The sequence below is a fragment of the Amblyomma maculatum genome, chromosome 4, assembly GCF_055883805.1.
Source record: "Amblyomma maculatum isolate TAMU_Amacu chromosome 4, ASM5588380v1, whole genome shotgun sequence".
NCBI classification, from domain to species: domain Eukaryota; kingdom Metazoa; phylum Arthropoda; class Arachnida; order Ixodida; family Ixodidae; genus Amblyomma; species Amblyomma maculatum.
In genome coordinates this window covers 199,406,477-199,429,298 of record NC_139347.1, presented here as the reverse complement: position 1 = coordinate 199,429,298, position 22,822 = coordinate 199,406,477, and the positions used below count along the sequence as shown (strand labels likewise).

At 51.3% G+C, this 22,822-nt stretch overlaps 1 protein-coding gene across 1 annotated transcript in view; it reads left to right on the top strand.

The window, feature by feature from the left end:
* The window catches only part of LOC146193974 (cell adhesion molecule Dscam1-like), a 640,182-nt gene that overhangs the window by 528,204 nt on the left and 89,156 nt on the right, over positions 1–22,822 (top strand). The window lies entirely within an intron of this gene.

Genomic DNA, 22,822 nt, shown 5'->3' with positions numbered 1-22,822 from the left:
AGCTACAAGTGCGACAGATACTGCGCCTTTCCCTTCCTGTGAACCAATCAACAACAACAACAGACCAATCATTTCGAAGAATGACGTTTTGGCCCCGCTACGTGAGCCTTGTCCATATTGCCATATGTCAGCGCCGCGTGGCCGCCGTGCTAGGTGCCGACGACGACGAAACGGTTGTTGGCTCGAGAGGCGCGATGGTGCTGGATAACTTTTGTAATCTTAAATCTTATGTTTTTGTTTAGTTGTTAATTACTTTAATACACTAATTCAGTTTGTGTAGGACATTTGGCAGTCCACAATGAACCCTGGCCAATCCCCCTTCGTGGGTATGGGCCAAATATCAAGAAAGAAGAAGAAGACGGTGCTGGACTCTGTTATCGGAGCTAGAAGCCGACCTTATTCTCGGGTCCTCGTTTACGTGTACCTTCATGGCTCCCTGTGGCTTGAGTCGTGACACTGGTGCTGGTGCCATCGATGATCCCTTCTCCTGCGGACGACCCGACGTGGACATCTCGTGACAGTTCCTGTTCATCGCACAAGCCGGCGGTTCGAAGCTTGCCCCCCGAGACCTTGTCTCTTGACGAAGAGCCCCTAGCTTCCACCCTAGCTTTGGCAACAAGACCGTCCGCCGATACCACGACTGTCCCTTCCACCCCTTCGTCCTGTCTCATCCTCCTTCAGACCCCAAGTACCGTAAGCCATTTCACGGTGAGCAGTTCGAAGACGCCGAGGACTGGCTCGCTCACTACGAAATGGTCGCGACGTTTACCGGTTGGGACGACGCTGCAAATATGCGAAACTTTTACTTCAGCCTTGAAGATGCTGCTCGGACATGATTCGAGAACCGCGAGGACATATTGTCTACGTGGCCGTCCTTCCGAAGCCAGCTCCTCGGTACGTACGCCAACAATGACCTCCGGGAGAACGCGGAGCGTGCCGTGACGCTTCGAGTCCACCGTCCGAACGAAGGGTTCGCAATGTACGTTGAAGACATCATGCGTCTTTGCCATCGCGCCGACCCGTGCATGAGTGAAGAGAAGAAAGTGCGGCTCCTGATGATTTCTGGACTCGTGCGGAACCCGCCCACTACCATCGCGACGTTTCTGGCTGAAGCTGTTATTATGGAGAAACTGCTACAGCAGTGATGCAGCCAGTACGCTGGGCTACTGAATTCCATCTCCGCACTACAGCCGACTGAGCGCATTGACTACAATCCCGGGGAAAATCTGAGCTCCCTTCGCGACCTCATGTGCACCGTGGTTCGCGAGAAGCTGCAGCAACTTTACGCGACATTTCCCTCTGGTACGGCTTCTCTGGCCAGCGTCAGCCTTAAGGAGGTTCATAACGCACTTACGCCACCGATAAGTGCAGGCGTTGAACCGTCGTCCCCGGGCCTCATCCAGCCGATGACTTATGCTGATGTCACACGCCGCCCAGCCCTGCTTCCTACTCCTCCGCCCTACACTCCACCTGAGGTCGCTATGCACACTGCGGAACCGCTGCCCATCTGGACAGATCGGCGCCTGGCGCCCCGGAAGACTGATCTCTGGCGCGCTCCAGATAACCGCCCTCTGTGCTACCACTGTGGCGAGACAGGTCACCTGTACGGGCGATGCCCTTCGCACCAGATGGGTCCGAGAGGATTTTCTCCCGACAAACCTCGTCCACGACATAGTGAGCGGCCTCAGGACATCACCGAGTACGTCACCTGCCAGCGTAGTCCGCCGCATTCTCCTCGTAGTGAGTCGCGCTCGCCTTCGCCACGCAGCTCTTCGCCCTCTGGGCCACGTTACACGCTGCACGCCATGGTTCCTCGGGCCCTCGTCGGGAAAACTAGCTTCGGCGAACCTTGGGGGCGAGGCCACCGCACACCTATTCGCCGCAAAACTTCCACCGTTGCATCGCTCGATTCGCCCCGACGTCGAAAGCCCAATTTCCGTCCAGTATTTGCCGCACAGACCAGATAACCCCGACGTCGTCCGCATCTCCGACTAGTTATCACCGCCGCGTCGACTGAATCGCCCCGACGCAGACCACACAACTGCCGCCCAGCTTCCGCCGCCGCACCGCTCGCTTCACTCCGACCCTCCGTCGACATTGAACCGCCCCGACACCGACCGCCCAACTGCCGCCAAGCTTCCGCCACCGCACCGCTCTCTTCACTCCGAACCGACACCGACAGGCCCTGGTCGGGGCCGGGTCTCCCTGGACGTCCCTGTTGTCGTCAAAACGAAGGAAGTCGGTGCTTTAGTTGATACGGGAGCCGATTATTCTATCCTTAGCGGGCGGCTTACAAGGACGCTCAGAAAAGTGATGACGCCATGGAACGAATCAGACATACGTACGACAGGCGGACATGTGGTTGCACATACTGGTTATGTGTACGGCTCGGGTTACAGTGCGAGTCTGCACAATTGTCGCAACGTTTCTTGTTCTACGCGAATGCTCTTGCGATGTTATTCTTGGTATCGACTCCCTTCGTGAGCACGGTGCCACTATAAATCTCCCGAATCGCTTGGTGACGTTTTCCTCTACAGTGGCCACAGAAAAGAATGAATACTGTGGGTCCCACTCCGTTCTGCGAGTCGCCGATGATAGCCTCCCAGTGCCACCACGCGCCAGCATCCTCGCCAGAGTTGCCTGTGACGAGCCACATCACGACCTCCGGGTTGATGATCCTAATGTTTCCCTCTCACTCGCCGTGGGAGTTTCTGTGGCAAGAGGTCTTTGTTTTGTGGCAGAGAGACGGAGGTGCTTGTCACTCATTTCTCCAATGAACATCGACATCTGTTCCGTGGCACTGCCATTTCTTACATCGACCATCTGCAGAAAGTCGCCGAATGTTTTGCTTACAAGGAAGCTACGCCTAGCACCGCACCCGATAATGCCGTACACGCTGTCGACATAAATTCTAGCCTTTCCTCCGCAGAAAAGAGGCAACTGCAGGATGTATTGCTGGAGTTTCGTGCGTGCTTCACATCTTTGTCTTATGTGCAGCAGACGTCGGTCATTAAACACCGGATTATCACGCATGAAGACACTCGACCTATCCATCAACAGCCCTATCGTGTGTCTCCTCATGAAAGAGAAGCTGTCCAAGAGCAAGTCAAAGATGTGCTTGCCGATGGCGTCACTCAACCGCCAAGCAGTCCATGGTCATCTCCTGTCGTCCTCGTCAAAGCGAGAGACGGAACACTGCATTTCTGCGTTGACTACTGGAAGCTTAACAGTGTGACAAAGAAGGATGTCTATCCGCTGCCACGGATCGACGACTCTCTCGACCGACTTCGCTGAGCCAAGTACATCTCATCGATTGACCTCAGGAGTGGTTATTGGCAAATCGAGGTTAATGAGAGAGACTGTGAAAAAACTGCCTTCGTGACATCATATGGGCTCTATAAATTCCGCGTCCTCCCATTCGGGCTCTGCTGCGCTCCTGCCACCTTCCAGCGGATGATGGGCACTGTGCTCACAGGTCTGAAGTGGCAGACATGCCTTGCTTATCTCAATGACGTGATAATCTTTTCGCCGATATTCACTGAAAACCTATGCCGCATGAGAACTGTTCAAGCTGTTCGGTCTTCCAACCTATCTCTGAAGCCTCAAACGTACCACTTCCGGTTCACCGAATTGAAGTTTCTTGGGCACATCGTGAGTGCTGATGGCATCCGAGCTGACCCAGAGAAACTTGCGGCCGTTGCTGCCTTTCCCGTCCCCACGGACATAAAAGCAGTCCGACAGTCTTTAGGGCTGTGCTCCTATTATAGCCGCTTTTTTTAAACTTTGCACAGATGGCCAGCCTCTGACACTCCTGACTCGAGATGACGCATCATTTTGCTGGAGCGCCGAGCAGCAGATTGCTTTCGACGAGTTACGACGCCGGCTCCAGTCAACCTCGATCCTGGCATATTTAGGCCACGATGCCGACACGGAGCTACACACGGATGCGAGCAACGTCGTGCCGTTCTTGGTGCCTTGGTGCCGTTCTAGTTCAGCACCAAGACGGAGTCGACAAAGTAATTGCCTACGCCAGCCGTGCATTTTCCCGTGCTGAGTCTAACTATTCCACCACCGAAAAAGAACGTTTGGCGGTAGTATGGGCCGCTGCCAAGTTCAGCCCGTGCCTTTATGGCCGACCGTTTCGAGTGATCACTAACCATCGCTCGTTGTGTTGGCTGATAAACTTAAGAAACCCTTGCGGTCGCTTAGAACGTTGGGAATTGCGCTTGCAGGAGTCCGATTTCGACGTTATTTATAAGTCCGGCTGAAAGCACACCGACGCTGATAGCCTGTTCCGCGCTCCCGTCGACCCTCCTCCATCAGACGCAAACGACGATGATAGCTTCCTCGCAGCAGTCAGTACATCCCACCTCGTTTCCAGACAGCGTGACGACGCCGAGCTGCGACTGATCATCGACCATCTCGAAGATGGGCACGCTACAATAGCCGGATACCTTACTCGTGGGCTGCCATCGTTGTGCCTACGCAAAGGGGTGCCTTATAAGAAGAATTCTACATCGAGTGCAAAAAGATACCTGCTAGTCATACCGGCTGATCTACGGCACGAACTCCTCCTGGCCTGCCAGGACAACCAGCTTCCGGTCATCTTGGCTTTACACGCACCCTAAACCGAGTCCGGCAGAACTATTACTGGGACATCTTACGTTACGTGCAGACTTGTCGACAATGACAGCGACAAAGAAAAACACATTCAAACCATCCGGCATGTTGCAATCTATTGAGCCACCCCTCACACCATTCGAACAAATGGGCATGGGCCTTTTAGGTCCATTTCCTATATCCTCGAACGGACACAAATGAATCGTAGTAGCCACAGGACCTGACACGCTGCGATGAAAAGAAGGCCCTTACCCGAGGTACTGCCGGGGAAGTTGCTCACGTCCTATGACTGACATTGTGCTTAGACACGGTGCACTGTCGATCATCATTACTGACCGAGGCAAGGCGTTTACAGCTCGGCTACTCCGCGACACCTTAACTCTAAGCCATACCGATCACTGCAAAGCAACAGCGTATCACCCTCAAACAAATGGCTTAACGGAACGACTCAACTTATTGGCTGACATCATTTCAATGTGCGTCGACATTGAACATAAAATGTGGGATGAGATCCTGCCATATGTGGCAGTGATGTTCCATTGTTGGTTCTTTTGCTCTGTGCACTAGGGGTGCGCCGTCAGAGACGGTATACCGTGTTGCTCCGGAGGTTCTTTGCGCCAGCGACGTCCCGTCGGAGACGGTATGTAGCGATGACTTGAAGACAGGAGGTTGCTAGAATAACTGCATATTTCTGCACACAGCAAATATTTACACGAACAACTTTTACAACATAGTTGCAAGGTGGAACTGGCTAACAGGGAAATATTCCCACCTCGGCATAGCGGAAGATGCATAGCATCTAAACGTATCCCAGAACGTCGGACTGGGCCCTTTGGCTCGGGTTTACCCCCTGAGGTCCAGCCCTAATTTCCACAACGTCCAATCACCACAAACATCAACTTGATTTGTTGGTTCCGACATCCTTCTCCCCGTTTAACTTAAAGAGAACTAAACCCTCTCTCTCAATGAAAAAAAGGAGAAACAAAACTTCTCGGGCCACGTTCTTCCTACATTCCGCGGTACACATGGCCGTTCGCTTGGCCTTGGCTACGTTCAAGTCAATGGGTACCGTTGCTGTAAAAAAAAAAGAGAAAGAGCGGTCCGTGGTTCTCTCGCTGCTCGACTGTCCTCACGAGTGAACCGCTTTTGTTGGTGCTCGTCACCACATTGCGGGTGACACGGCGCGCTCAGCTCTGTGTACAAAAAAAAGGAAAACGAAAAGGGCGGTCAGCGGTCCTGTCACGGCTCGCCTGTCGTCACGGGTGCAGTGCTATTGTTATGCGCTCGCCACAGCATTCCATCGGGTGCGCGCGTGTATGTGTGTATCGCCTGCGACTGCGGGGTTAAGACGGCGCATGCGAGCTGTTGTTCACCACGTCACTGACTGTAACTGAGCTCGTAACGCTCGGCATCCTAAATGGCTTTGCGTGCTTCGCCAGGTGCCTCGCTGCGCCCTCCGGTCCATATCCCACCTGTGTTCACTCATACTACGAGAACAAAGAGGACCTGGGCTTGTCGCCGCATACTTTCCCCGACTTCCCGCTCTAATCGGTTGTGCACGTCGGTTCCTAACGCTCCTAACGGTTCCTAACGCTCTAAGAATCTACATGGGGCCCAATGGCGCCATTTAGAATTAGTTTAATCAAGGGACCGATGAAGCCCAGCGCCCCTCAGGGGTATGCACAACTGCCCAAATGCGACCACAACACCCTCAACACTACATACGGACAAACAATACTCAAATATTTGCGGGGACACAACAACAACAAACAAAATACCATGCTCACAAGCATAAAAAGCAAAACAAGTAAAATGCGAAAGTGATCACTTTACACAAACATTCGTAGACAATTCTGCCCCAAATGGACGACTACGAATACGCGGACAGTCTACGAAACCACTGTGTCCTACTTCCACTTGCAGTGCTCACTAGTTTCCGCACTCCGGTTCACGTCACTGTTGCGGCCGCGAAAAGGGGCCCTCCCCCGGAGGCACTCAGGCCCGTGCGCCACTGTCCGAATTCCAGCAACTATTACGCAGCCGAGACAATGCGTAAGCGTTACCATGTGAGCTCCCTTACAGGTGCTGAACTACTGCATTGTACCTCTGTCGCGCTAGCGCCCAGCGTGTTAGCTTAGCTCCCGGTGGAGCGCTGAGCGTGAGAAACGAAAGGGGATCGTGGTCCGAAACCACGGTAACCGGGGCGCCGAAGAGCAAGACGCCAAACTTCTTTAATTCCCAAATGACCGCCTCGATCGAAGATTATCGGATTTGCGTCGGAGAACACTTGTGACTTGCAAACGCCATCGGGACTTTTCATCCCGCTGAGATACGCAAACCCTTGCGGGAAAAGCTGAGGCGTCAAGCGGCCTGACAAAGTGCATCCTTGAGACACGGAAACGCCCGTTCGGCTTCCGCAGGCCCGGAATCTTTTTCGGCTCCATTTTCTTGTGAGCTCTGTCAATGGCCTCGCCATCTCAGCATAGTCGCGCACATACTCTCGATAGTAGCCACACAATCCGAGGACACTCCGCAGCTCTCGTTTAGTCGTTGGAGCTTCCAGCCCTTTAATTGCAGCAAATTGATCGGGGTCCAGCGCGTGCCGCTCTGATCCGGCAATGTGTCCCAGGTAACATATCAACCCCCGCGCCACCTGACACTTTTCTACATTTACCTTGAGGTTTGCCTGCCTTACGGCCTCAAAAACCTGGTGTAGATGTTGCAGGTGCTCCTCTAGCGTTCCGCGCAATGCCATCGAGGTATGCGCACGCGTACTCTGAATGTGGGCTCAAAAGGTTGTCCATCGCCCTCTGAAACGTTTGCACTGCATTCTTTAGCCCGAAGGGCATCACTTTCCACGCGAACTGTCCTCGGTAGTACACGAATGCTGTTAAGAGCTGGGATGAGGGGGCCAACGTCACTGGCCAGTACTCCCTTCGTAGGTCGAGCAACTTGATAAATCGTGCCTTGCTTACCTGCGTTACTAGTTCTCAGGGCGAGCTCATCGGGTAGGCGTTCGCCACCGTTCCCGCGTTCAACATGCGAAAGTCCACGCATAACCGTATGCTCCAGTTGTGTAACTGGTCGCTCCATGCTGGGCATTTATGCACCCATTGCCCTCATCCACCGTTTTGCCACAGCTATCTTTCAGCTTCACGGCGCTCCAATATAGCAATTTTATTCGCGCGGTCCAGATCGACCATACTGCACCCAAAACTGAGCGCATTTCAAACTTTTAGTATGTGCAATTCTGCCTGCAGCTCCTTCAACCGCGCCTGTTCCGCTTACAAAATTAACCTTTTATCCATTTCTAGTTGTTTACCTCTACCGAGGTTTCAACTCATAAATTATCCATGCGGACTCAAGCACCTTTAAAACTGCACTACCGGCCCGAACGCAGACAGAGATCCGAACAATGGGACCAGGAAAACTCACGGTTTCGATGTGTTGATCCCCTTTGAACGATGTCCAGTGTCGATGGCTGACGCCGCCTTCACTGGAGCCTGCGATGCGCTGCCGCTCGCCTCGGGCCTTGCGTGCGTTGCTGCCTACTTGCGTAGACCCGCCGCTGACCGACGCGCTGTGCTTCCCAACCGGCTGCAGTCCCGCGTCCCTGATCCGTCTTGCAATCCCTGCTGCGACTTCTCTCCTGGTCTTCTTTGCTGCCGCTTCTCGCCGCCAGCACCTCCTCCGTCTTCTCCGCTGCCTTATTTGTCTCTACTTGGCCCGTAAAGACAGCCTGTATGACTGCGCCAGTTATGCTCCGTTGGTTCTTTTTTCTCTGTGCACTAGGGGTGCGCTATCAGAGACGGTATACGGTGTTGCAGCGGAGGTTCCTTGCGCCAGAGGCGCCCCGTCGGAGACGGTGTGTAGCGATGACTTGAAGTCAGGAGGTTGCCAGAAGAATAACTGAATATTTATGTACACAGAAAATATTTACTACAGCAACTTTTAAAACATAGTAGCAAGGTGGAACTGGCTAACAAGGAAATATCCCCCCTCGGCATAGCCGAAGATGCAGAGCATCTAAACCTAGCCCAGAACGCTGGACTGGGCCCTCGGCTCGGTTTTACCCTCCGAGGTCCAGCCCTAATATCCACAACGTCCTATCACAACACACATCAACCTGATTGGTTGGTTCTGACGTCCAGCTCCCCCTTCAACTTAAAGAGAACTAAACCCTCTCTCTCATAGTAAAAAAAGGAAAAACAAAACTCCTAGGGTCACGTCCTTCCTACATTCCGCGGTACACGTGGCCTTTCGCCTGGCCGTTGCAACGTTCAAGTCAGTCAGTACTGTTGCTACAAACAAAAAGAGAAAGAAAAGAGTGGTCCGTGGTTCTGTCACAGCTCGGCAGTCCTCATCAGTGAACCGCTTTGTTAGTGCTCGCCATCACGCGGGTGAGACGGCGCGCTATACTCGGTGTACAAAAAGAAGAAAAGGAAAAGAGTGGTCAGCGATCCTGCCACAGTTCGCCTGTCGACACGATTGCAGTGCTATTTTTAGGCGCTCTCCCCAGCATTCCATCGGGTGCATGTTGAATATGTATATCGCCTGCGACTGCGGGGTTAAGACGGCGCGTGCGAGCTGGTGTTCACCACTTCACTGACTGTCACTCTGCTCGTAAGACACCGCTAATGGGCCAGATGGAGCGGACGCGCTCCACATGACCTCCTGCTTCGACACCGTATTTTACCCGGAAAACATCAACGCTACAGAAAGTGGGATACTCCATCGGCTTCCACTAATCAAGCTGAATGTGCTGATAACAGATTTTCATCTGTAAGTCCAGATTTCACTATCTTCTGGCCGTTCGCAGATCCGAAGCTGAGAACGCCGCGCTAAGCCTAGCAGCTTCGGGCCATCGGCCGGACGAAACGGTGCTCAAGCTCACGCGGGAGCCTCCAGGGATGGCTGCTGACAACGCAGCGGCATCGACCGGAGCCACGACACCGACTCAAGAGACAAAACACGAAGAGAACGCTACCAACGACTCACAGAAGATACACGACAGCGAAGGATGGTTCGTCGCAAAATACCACAAATCGAGGCTGACTGCCGTTCCGGAGACCGGGACCGAAGCGGCAGGCAAACCACCACCGAGCCAGCCCAAACAAAAGGAAAATCTTATTGGCAAATGCAAACTACCTCCACTGCCGAAAGCAGACTTCAAAATCATTATTAGGCCAAAGAATGGGCTCGACATCAGCCAGCTGAGCACGCATCAGATGGCCCGGGCTATAACTAAAGCATGTGGACACCCAGACATCTGCAACGAAGGCAGCCTACTTATACGGCTGCACAACGGATCTAACATCGCCATAATCAGCATGCCAAGCAAGGAGACTGACAACGTTGTACAGAACATTCCGAGACTAAGCTTCGGTGCAAAAGACAACGCTGTGACGGCTTACGTTGCCGTGCCGGACAATTCATGCGAATGAGTGATCTACGGATTGGATGTCGCTACAACACCTACCGAATTGCTGTCCCATCTTAGGGTACGCACCCAAGGAGTGAAAATCCTTTATACACGAACGCTTGGAAAATCTCAAAGCGCCGTCATAACATTCGAAGGCAAGATCGTTCCCCGCTACGTTTATTACTACGGCGGTGAGACGCGTTGCCACCTCTACCGATCATCGCGCCAAGTTTGCTATATATGCTTCAAGCCTGGGCATAGGGCGGACGTATGCCCGACACCTGACGCCGTTGTGTGCTCGAGCTGCGGTGAACCAGTCATCGAGGACGGTCATTCGTGTGAGCCCAGGTGTGAGCTGTGCAAGGAAGCGCATCCCACAGGGGCAAAGGAGTGCAAGCAACGCCTATGAAAACCGAGGAGTCCACGGACCAGAACGAAAAAGGAAACCGATAGCGCAGCAAAGGGCGATGGCGGCACGGGCGGACGCGGCCGGGCTCGGAGACGCTGGTTCAGCTCAGATGCTACTTTGCCATCCAGGTCCAGGTCGGCGTCGCGCTCGAGATCAAGGACCAGGGAGCCACCAGAAACAAAAAAGGGGCAGCAGCAGAAGAAAATAAAAAAGGAGGAACAGAGTAAGTTGAGCTGGGCAGCGCAGCTTTTCTCTACTTCTCCCACTGTTCCAAAGAACACGAACGCGCAGGCACAATTCAGTTAAAACACTAGTGGACAACTTAACGAAGTGCAAGAACTAAGACAAACCATTCAGACACTCAGGGCGGAAAATGTTGAACTGAAACAGAAACTTAACGACCTTATAGAAGAGCTCAAAGCCCAGAGAACAGGGCAGAGCGACACGAACGCGCGAACAGATGAAACTCAGCCAGCCACTATAGGGCGGCAAGAAATCGCAACTGCCATGGCAGCCATGAACAACTCACTAGCTAATCTTAGTAATCTCATTTCTAACACCCAAGCAGAGGCGCAAAGAGATAGAGAACGCCTAGTACAATTCACGAGCATGAAATCCAGAGGCAAACCCTATAATAGGCCATTGACCGAGCATGGCGAGGCACCGTAAGAGCTTGGTCAAGTTGGAAACCCTTGAAATATGGCAATGGAACTGCCGCGAGATCAGCAAAAAGCGGGGTCTTCTTAAACAACATATCACAAATTGTACAATACCGCCAGACATAATCGTCCTACAGGAAACCGGCTGCTCACCCACACTGCCGGGTTGCTCAGCATATGAGGGGCAGGGGGAAAACAAGGTCGCCACGCTGGTTGCCAAAACTGTCACCGCAATCAGACACGACATCGACGGAACGGACATTGACCCCGTTCTTATCGAAGTCATTACCCAAAAGAGAAGCCAAGAAAGCATCTTCCTGCTTAACGTATAGAGCCCGCCCAGCCAAAAGAACACTAGCTTCAGCTACCTGCTGGACAAGGCAGAACAAGCAGCAGGCAAGAGGGGTCTTCTCATCCTTGGGGACTTTAATGCCTGGAATAAAAGCTGGGGCTATGTCAGAGAAATTCCGAAAGGCAAGGATCTAGCCAGAGAAGCTGATCGCAGAAGCCTCTGCCTAATCACAGATCACACCCAGCTAACGTGAGTGGGAAATAGCATCAACCGCGATTCGTGCCCAGACTTAGCGTTCGTCAAAGGAATAAGGCAGGCAAGATGGGAAAACGACGGGGAGACGCTAGACAGTGACCACTACATCTTGCGCATCCAGATAGAAACTCTTCCAGTCAGGAAAAATTATGGCCAAGCTAGACTCACACAGTGGGAAGCTTATAGAAAGACCAGGGCGGAGTCCGAGGATACAGAGATCAAGGACATTAAGGATTGAGTAGAGGGTATCAAATCCGACTGGGAAAAAGTCACTAAGAAGGTCACTCTCACCAACAAAACGCCCAACGTGGATAAACATCTCTTACACCTCTGGGATGCTAGACGGGGGTTGCTAAAGAGATGGAAAAGGCAGAAGCACAACAGAAAGCTGAAGCTAAAGATCGCCTAGGTCACAAAACAAGCCGAAGAATATGCGATGGAGCTCTCAAAACGGGACTGGGACCAGAAATGCAACGATCTACATGGGACTCTAGGTTTGGCCAAGACGTGGGCATTGCTAAGGGCTCTCATAGACCCAACTAAGATCAAATGTGAAAACCATAAGACAATCCAAAGGATCGCTCACCAATGCCAAGGTACAGACAGGGAACTGCTAGAGAACATCAAGCAGCGATACATCGGTGACGAAACGGGCGCCGACTACAGCTCGCCATACACGGGAGAAGCAAATCCCACTCTTGACGAACCCATTACTATAGAAGAAGTCAGACACGCTGTTATGTCTGCCACAAAAAACACCACCCCAGGCAAGGATGGCATTACCAACGCCATGATAGGAACTTGGACGAGAATTCAGTCTACTGATTTACTGAATTCATCAACACACACTGGGAGCAGGGGACCATCCCGAAAGACTGGTCTCATGCGGAAATAGTAATGATTCCTAAATCCGGAAAAACTCCCAGCCTGGAAAATCTACGACCCTTTTCATTGACATCATGTTTGGGAAAAGTATACGAAAGAATTGTGCTTCAGAGGTTGCAGACCCACCTGGAGGATAATGACCTCATGCCGCACACTATGTTCGGATTCCGAAAACATATATCAACACAGGACATCCTCCTGCAGATCAAGGAGGAGGTGCTTAACACGGTCCCGAAATACGGAGAAAACATCTTGCTCGTGCTCGACCTCAAAGCGGCATGCGACAATGTCAGTCACAGGGCAGTGCTAGACGGGCTCTGCAACTTAGATGGCGGGCAGAGAATACACAGCTACGTGAAAGCCTTCTTGAGTAACAGAACCGCCACCATTGGAATAGGCGGCATCAGGACAGACAACTTCCCGACCCCCAAAAAGGGAACACCGCAAGGCTCAGTGATATCCCCTATGCTCTTCAACATTGTTATGATCGGCTTAGCAAAAAAACTCGAAGACATTGAAGGAGCCAGACATGCTATCTATGCTGATGACATCACGATCTGGGTGACCAGGGGATCCTTAGGAGAAAAGCAAGACTGTCTGCAGAGAGCAGCAGACGCTGTCAACGCATACGCTCGACATTGCGGCCTAGAATGTTCTCCGGAGAAATCTGAGGTGTTCAGAGTCCACAGAAGAGGGTACGATCTGCACAACTCCATAGACATCTACATAGGGAAAAAGAAGATCCCGGAAGTGTTCCAAATAAAAATCCTAGGCATGCGGATACAAAGCAACTGCCGTTTAGATCAAATAATCAGGCAGCTAGCAAGTACCACCGCGCAGATCACGCGAATGATAGCAGGAATCTCCAACAGAAGACGAGGCATGTCCGAGGACATATGTAGGCTAGTACAGGCCCTCGTTGTAAGCCGAATTGTATATGGCGTCCCCTACCAAATTCCGCTCGAACAGAAAAAAGAACAACTGGAGGCAATCCTGAGGACAGCCTACAAATGCCCTCTTGGACTACCGGTCAACACCTCGACCGAAAAATTCAATAAACTGGGCATAAACAACACAGTGCAAGAGCACATCGAGGCCCACCTTCTAGCGCAGAAAATAAGACTCATGCAGACGCAAACGGGAAGGAACACGCTAAATATACTGGGCATAAGAGATGCTTGCAGAGAAATAAACAGCACGGGCAGCATACCGAAAGAAATAAGAGAGATCATTAAGGTCAACCCGATTCCGAAAAACATGCATCCGAAAATACACAAGGCCAGATGAGAGGCAAGAACCGAGGCACATGAAAGAAGCCTCGCAGGGAAAAAAAAAACATATTGTACGTCGACGCGACCACATAAAAAGAATAACGCGGAGCGGTAACCAGTGTGGTTGATCACCAGCTTAAAGAAGGCAACTGCACCTCGATCAAGAGCAACAACATTCTCGAGGCTGAGGAAGCGGCAGTCGCTCTCGCTATCACCCACCAGGCTGAGGAGGCTACCACAAAAATAATTACGGACTCGCTAGAAGCATGCAGAAGGTATAGCAGCGGACGCATATCCACTGTGGCCATCCGCATACTCAAGGCAAGAAAAATCCGATTTTTGAGATGCTTCATAACGTGGACACCAGGCCATGAGACTGTCAAAGGCAACCAACGTGTCGACGCGCCAATGCCCGAGCATACGCCAACCGGGGGGCGCACTACGACGGGGAACCGGACGCAGTCACTAGACGCTATGGAGCCATCCTTGAACATCAAAGAGCATCTATCCACCTCTCCACGAATACCTCAATAGAGAGCAGTCGGTTGCCTGGAGACAGCTACAGACTAACACATACCCCAATCTGAGTCTACTCAGTAAAATCCACCCCATTACATATGAAAATAAATGCCCACTATGCGGAGAACCCCCCACACTCTACCATGTTACATGGGCCTGTCAAGAAACACAGGTAGCACCAATGAACACCACACCAACACCGGAGCAGTGGGAGGCTGCGCTGTCCTGCTCGACGCCTGACGACCAGCTCAAGCTGATTGACAGAGCGCGCAAGACGGCAAAGGCCACTGGGGCCCTGGACCTCGAGCAGAATGAATGAATGAATGAATGAATAATTGCAAAACTTTATTTACACAAAGGGAATTCTCCCGGCTTTAGTGGGGCCCTAGGTCCAGGGCCCCACTAAAGCCGGGAGAATTCCCGTTGTGTAAATAAAGTTTTTCAATTATTCATTCATTCATTCTGCTCGTAACGCTCGTCACCCTAAATGGCGTTGCGTGCTTCACCAGGGGCCTCGCGACGCCCTCCTGTCTGCACCCCACCTGCGTCCACTCATGCTACGAGAACAAAGAGGAGCTGTGCTGGTAGCCACATACTTTCACCGCCTGCCCGCGGTAATATGTTGTGTCCGTCGTCCCTTACAGCGACCTTGGCCTACAATATGGCGGTGCAGGAAATCACGCAATTTACACCATTCCATTTCGTCTATGGCATGGAGGCCCGCCCGATGTTGGACGCGATGCTCCCGTGCGGGGATAAAACGGTTGAACCCGATGCCGCCCATTTCGCGGAACAGGCTGAGCAAGCCCGCCAGCTGGCCCGCTTGTACATCAAGGAGCAGCATGCCACCGGCGCTCGATACTATAACCTTCGGCACAGTGAAGTCCACTTCGAACCAGGGGAGCAGGTGTGGGTGTAGACCCGCGTGCGCCACAAAGGCTTGTGCGAAAAACTGTACACCCGTACTTCGGACCCTATAAAGTCCTGCGCCGCTTAAACAGCGTTAACTACGAAGTTGTTCCAGATGGAAGTGTGCCCATCGTGGAGGTGGCAGAGTGCTCATCGCACTCACGAATGGTACTCGTTGTCGCTAATGATCAGGCCCGATTACTCGCATTAGGCTCTGTCACCCCAGACTCCCCCGAAATTGCATAGGAGGCAGCCATTGCGCTAGCTCTCACCTCCACCTCTACTACCAAGAAAAAGTTCTCTTTGACTCAAAATCAGCACTAAAATTTCGCCAATGACCTCGTATCTCGCACCACGCCTCGACTTTTACGCTCTTGGTATCCCACACACCATGTAACCCTCATCTGGACCCCAGTGCACGCAGACCTCCCAGGTAACGAGGAGGTCCACACCCTCAACCGAGGTCTCACTTTCCGGGATGGAGTCGGATCCCCTACGCCATCCCAGGAGCGTCTGCTTTCCTTCAGAAATATCCTTATCAAATACCGAGATAGTCAGCGAGTTTACGCACCGCCGGCTCCCTACCTAACCCTTACCGAGGCCTCTTACTGGCGCCGACTCCAGACACGTACTGCTCCCTACCATATTCTCCTTCATGCCCGACACCCAGATCAGTTCCTGTCCTCATGTAAGCTCTGTAGGAAACCGGGAGACTTTCTTCACGTCCTCCTCACATGCCCTACTTTCTCACATCCTCCATCCCTAACCACAGCGGAGTCATACTGGGAGACTCTCCTGGCCATCTCCACTGTTACAGAGTAGCGCTGGGTCATCACCAATGCCCTGAATCGAATAGCCTTCCGACGGCTGTCTTTTTTTCTGTAAGGGCGGCCCCTAAGGGCTGCTTCGTCTAAATATGAGTTCTGTAGTGAACTATGCGATGCTATCACAAAGACGAGGATGAACTATGCGAGGATATCACGAAGACAAGGATGAGAACGATGAAGTGCTGCTACGCTGCTCGAGCTTGCTTGTGTGTGCCTAGACTGGCTGTTTCCTTGTACGGTTCTAAACTGCACGTCGAACCATACAAGGCCACAGCCAGCCTAGACACACACGACCGAGTTCGCGTAGCGCAGCAGCACTTCGTCGTTTTCATCCCCGTCTTTGTGATATCTTCGCATAGTTCATCCTTGTCTTCGTGATATAATCGCATAGTTCACCTACAGCCGTACGTGTGAAACTGAAAGTTTAAATTCATTCTCATTTTGATAGGGCAGTCGCACCATCGGCATTGGGGGTCCAAATAGTTGAAATCGCTGTTGCAGGGGAGTGCGCATCTGGCGAACCACAGGTTGTTGACACATGCGGGTGGTATCAAATTATATGTTCGTCTTAGCCAGATCTATTCTAAATGAGATTGCGACGCATAACAGCTTACGCTCTTGCATTTCGATGTCTATCGGCGGTAGCTGCATGTATAAGCCTTAAGGCCTCATGCGATTGTGGCTTCCCGTCCTGTCCCACTATTGCTGTCAATTATGCTGACTGCCACACCGGCCACGTGAGAAACGTATATTATGATCTAGGCTCATAGAACGAAATCCCGTGCGCGAGAGTTGTGCTTGATATCTACGCGCGAGATCTGTATTCCGCGTAAATTTCGGGAGATTTCGCGATATCTGTTCTTGTCTAGCGTTCCTGCCATCTGTAAACCCTCACTTGAACGTACTCCACAATGCCGTGCAAAAGAGGCGATGGTGTACCGTCCAAAATCACACTTGCTAGAGAAGGTGGGGCAGATACTGCACATTTCTTTTCTTGTATACTAATTATAATTAAATGGCGCACTGCAACGAACGCCGATAAGAGGCAAATGATAGATGATGAAGGGTATGCTTTTGCCATTCTGCTTTTAAGTCATCTGACACCCTCTAGTTTTTACCTCTCCTTGTCAGTGTCATTCTAGCACGAGTGCCACGGAGACCGCCACTATAGTGCCTAGAATATACTTGCCACCGCTAGTAGTTAGTGATAGTGACAGTGATGATGATAATGGCAGAGGTGGCTGACCATGATGTCATCACCTGGTGGCGTTATGACAAGTCGTGACGTCATGACCGTATATGACGGCCATGTGTAATAACTGGCCGTGTCTAATAACAGAAACTGACGTCTTGATGATGCCACATCAGGGCATTACGTCACAACTTGTCATGACGTCAACAGAACATTCACGCATATACGAAGCTGAGAGAGAGAGAGAGAGAGAGAGAAACAACTTTATTTGCCCCAGATGTCGTGAATTAGGGCAGATGGGTCCTGTGCGGCCCCCAGGTGGGGGCGACATCCTGGGCCCACGATGCCGGGCGTCCGATCCAGGCGTCCATGCGGCGCCTTTCATTTGGCGTTTCCTAGAACGCCTAACCACATAGCATACAGAAGCAGACGCAATACAGCAGGCATCAGTGGCGTTTCAAATTGTTTTTCGGAAAATATGCCGTATATGTCCAAACATTAGCCAGTAGTCAACTGCTGCGGTCTCGCAATGCTCATGCCTGGCGTCCGTGCGGCGCTTTTCATGATGCTTCCTCGAATGCTGCACCACGCAGCATACAGAAGCAGACGTAGTAAAGCAGGCATCACCGGTGTTTGAAATAGGTGTACAGTAAAGAAAAGGTGCGGTATCTGTTACAATTCTCCGCGGTCACTTTAACCAAACCGTAAGGAAAAGGAGGAAATTGGGAGTGAAAAACAAGCTCACGCGTTGCCGTAGTGGGACCAGCACGATTGCGATAGCGGCTTTCGCCTCATCGCTTTTAGAGCGCAGCTCTTAGCGGCCGTTCCTGGGTTTCGCGTCGGCGTCGGCTGCGTCGGCCTCGTAACCAGCTTCGCCCCCTTTCATCCCCCCAATTCGAGCCGGCGCTCCGGCAACATAAAATCCGGCGGTGCTTGTTTTGATGTACCCAGGCCAGTACAACCCTACCTGCAGTAAATGCGGCGAAAGAGCGACATACGATCACATTCTCTGGAACTGCGCAAATGATCCACCTGCGGTGGAATTAATACAGCTCCCTTCTCCCAAGCAGTGGGAAGCCGTGCTGGTCAGCTCGGACCCGCAGATTCAACTACTGGCCATCGAGCGGGCTAATAAGGTCGCCGCCAGGCATGGACTAGCGGCCATCTAGTACGTCTCTCCTTAGACCTGCTTGAGCGACGAAATAAATGTTTTCCTATCCAATCCAATTCGGCAACCGGAGCGTCGCAGGAAGAGGGGGGATACACTCAGCGGCGAACGATGGGGGCACGAGCACGCTCAGCAATCGGAGAACACGAGGAAAGGAATAAGGGGGTCGCCGGACACAGCGCTAGCAGCGACTGACTGATCCCGTTGCCGCTGCTAGCAAGTAAAAACAACGTGACTGCGTAGATTGATTTATAGGAAGGGAAAAGCGCAGTAACTGTCTCACTTGTTTCCTGTGAACACCTCAACCGCGCAGTAAGGGAAGGAAGGAAGGTGGGCGAGAAAGGGTAAAGAGAGAAAGAGGAGCCGTAGTGGAGGGCTACAGAGTAACTTCGACCACCTGCGTATCTTAACGTGCGCTGACATCGCACAGCACACGACGCCCCTTCGTTTCGCCTCCATCGAAACGCAGCCGCAGAGGTCGGGTTCGAACCCGGGTACTCCGGTACAGTAGTCGGGCGTCTTACCACTACGCCACCCCAGCCGGGCCGTGACTGCGTGAACACCGTCGCCGCTATGCAAAAAGAGGAGGAGGGGTCCCGCCTCTTTCTGCGTGGTGGCGAGGGTGCTCTCCGGTTGCCGAAACGTCGGCTCGCTATCAGCGGATCACGGTGCGTGTATCCAGTTCTCACTCGCTTCACTTGCTAGCGACGTCAGTGGCATCAGTCAGTCGCTGCAATCTGTTCGTCGCGCAACGTTCCTACGGGCCCACGCGCTGCTTCCCGCAACCTGCCAATAACTCAATTGCTCTCTATTTCTCTGATCACAAAGTTTCTTTCATGGCCGCCAAGAACAATTAGAGGAGTGTTTTTTGAAAGAATACGTGTGAAAAATAAAAAAAGTCTGTATGTAATTGCACATAGGTGCCTTGCTCGAAATATTTGCCTCAATCTATCGAAAATGTGAAAAAGGTGATGAGCTGCGCTAAAATTTCGCAATAGACAGTAACGTAATCGTGGGCAATTTTTAGTCGTCCAAAGTGCCCCAGAATGTTTTGTCGCCGTTAGCCCTTTTCACCAGCTATACGTTTGCTGGTGAAATAAACTTTTATCGATTGATTTGTTGATACATTGCCTTCGTTGCAATGAAGTGTTCGTGCCGTTGTTTGAACGTGAAAAGATACCAGGTAAAGACATGTCGTCTTATTCTTTTCTTTTTAAATAATTTTTGCGCATCTTAGTCGATTTCATAGCCATCGGAGAGCGTGCATGTTCAGCCAGTGCGTTAGTTGGCACGAACTGATTCTTTACGTAATTGTGGTGCTGCTTCAATGCTTTCCACAAATCGCCCGTTTCGCTAATACAGGGCAAGGAATGCCGTACGCGATGCCCAGGAACGTCTTTTTATATTCTTATAAACCTCTTATTTCACTGTCACGATCACGTCTCTGAGCTTCGGCGTGGTTACATGTGCGACTCCGAATCCGTAAGAACGCAATACGCGGTAAATGCTTTTTCCTTTTACCGCGTAAGGTATCGAAACAATTTTCTTCTTTTGTCGCTGTAGTTGTTTGGCGACGGAAGTGATAGGCGAATATCGACGTTCCGGTTAAATGAACTGGGATAGTCAGAAGATATCAGTCACCGCGCATGGTGTCTATATCATTTAGTTTTTCTTCCGTCGTTGATCAGAGATTTTACACACGGCGAACACGTCAGGTGACAACGGACATTTGTGGTAATTAGGGTGCACGGAACTGAAATTGAGTTTCACGCCAGTGCGCGAGTATTTCCTGTATACACTGAATGACATTCCAGAGCCGTCAAGTTTCACCAGAATGTCCAAAATGGCAGTAATCCGTCGACTTCCTCACCCATTGTAAACTGTATGGCCGGTTCTATATTGTTCAGGAGCAAAAAAATAATACTCTCAAAGCCAATTTGTTGACCATTTACAGAATCAGTCGCCCACATACCGAAATAAAGCTTTCGGGCATGTCATGGAATCTGAGAAGGCGCGAGACTTCATTTAGTCTTTGTCAATTTCGCAGCGCTGATACTGCCAACAGTCGACTCTCGGAAAGCAGTTCCATGGACTTATTTACATATTTTCTCCAGGAACGTTAAATAGATGTCCGACAGACAAAACTGCAAACCTTTGCTGAAGTATGGAACTTAAATTGGTGTTCTTTCGGGTATATGGCTGAGTCCGCATGGAGCGCACCTGTGCAAACCTTGACTGCTAGGTGAATAGGGACTCTTGTAAAAGGCTTGTAAAAGGTGGCACTTCGAATGCCACCAAAAACGTTCACCGGTAAACACGTCAGCCAGAAGTTTCCGCTAGTCCCTACACACATTAGAAGCAGGTTCACGATTTAGTGATATATACGTTCCCTCATCCTCCAGCATGATCTTTACCTTGTTTAGGTAGTCTCTTTTTCAATGACGACCGTTGATTTTCCCTACTCCGCGGTAACGATTGCGATGTCTTTATTATCAAGCAGTGCCTTTCTTTCTTCGGTCAAAAGATGTTCCAGTCCCATATGCCGCTTTATTTTGGACAGCACGCTCACGACACGCGTGCGTTCTTCCTTGCGGCGGGAGGGCTCGACATTCTTGACCACTATTTCCATGGCACACACCATCTCTTTTACATCCGGCTCCGACCCAAAGTTCATATTGAGACCGAGGCTCCACACTGAGAGCTCAGCGTCGTCAAGTTTCTGTGCCGAATGGTAATGGAGATGGCGCGGTTGGGAGCTCTTGAAGTTTCCATTCGACGCGCTTTCATTCAGAGCTTGACATGAGCGTAGACCAGTATGCAAATTGGCGGGCAGCTGGATGCTTGCGAAATTCTCGGGGCACTTGAGATTGATCCAGCGCAGTGCGAAGGAGGCTTCATTTTTTTAGTGAGCGTATCTTTTATCGGTTCCATATCCGAACAGTGGTGTGGTTGGAGATCACCCATCTCGTGGTGAATACGGCCCCACTGACCATAAACGACGTCGACGTTGCGGAAGTAAAACTCATAGCCCTCCTAAAAGCTGGACAGTAAGTTTTGCAAAGGTTTCCTACATATGACTCTAGGCATAGACTCCATCTCTTCGCGGATTCGTCTCGCGCGCAGGAAGCGTGCAGACGAGTGAGCGTGAGTCCATCAACAATAATCGGTGATTTATTAGTGACAGTTCCAGACCAGGTTCATAAGATAGACTTTACATCGATGATTTGCTGCGTGCCTACACATAGAAGCATTGAATGTAATGAATGGGCCAGCAGCGAGGCGCGAGGAGCAGCACGCAAAATATCCACCACGCCGAACGCACTTTCCACCATTGAGGGCACCCATATCTGCCTGTTGGAATCTTCTACTTTCCAAGAAATCGCGAAGACGCGACGCCGCAGAGCGCTTAGGCACCTCCGCAATGGAAGAGAGGAACTCTTCGAGGAACAGGCACGACTCATTCCATTTATGCCGGAGGAGATATCGAGGGCTACGCAGATTTAGTCTGCCCGCGCACCTAACACATACTGCATTCACCCCTTCTTTAAGACGCAAATTATTCAACAATGACTCTGAAAAAGAGATGTGTCATCGCTCACGAAACCCTCAGACCGTATACACATATCGTATGGGAATGTCTAGAACATTCTCATATTCGAAGAAGCTATCCGCCCTATACCGCCTACATCAACTGGGTCCTCCCATAAAACCGCTCCTCGACGGCACGACCGTCGCTATACTCTGGGCAAAAACTCCAAGTTTGTCGATGCAGGCCCAAAAGCCAAGCTTTACGGTAGTCGTCCATGCCAAAATGAACCAGCATTCGTCTCGGCTGCCGTGTCTGTGTGGGAGACGCTTAAAGCAAACGTGCGCACTTAGGGCTTCAAATAAAATTTACGTGTTTCAATCAACCAATATGCAGTCCGCGATCCTGGCTCGTCGAAGAGTTTCGGCTTCTGAAACCATGTGAACTTTAAGGCGCCTCAGATGTAAGGAGCGAGAAATCACATCCCATGCCTTGCAGGTTATGTTTAATTGAAGATGACCTTCGAATGCCGATGTACGGGTTTCTGGTGAAACGAAGCGGCCAATCTCGATTTTAGGTTGGCTATGCCACCCACGAAGTGCGTTGAGAACAACAGGGTGGGATGGAAACCCTTCTGGTTAATATACATGACGGAATAGCGTCCAGTGCAGACCAGTCGCTTTAAAAATAAGGTTTCGGCCACACTACGGCGGCCGTTTTCACAATGCAAGAGCTGAAGTGAAAGTTGGTTATATATGTGGCATGGTATGACGTAATCAGCGGGAGTATATCGAGCATTGGTTGCCGTCATTGCGAATGAGCTTGTGTGCCGTCGTTTTTACTTATTTTATAGCGGGATAAAGCTCTC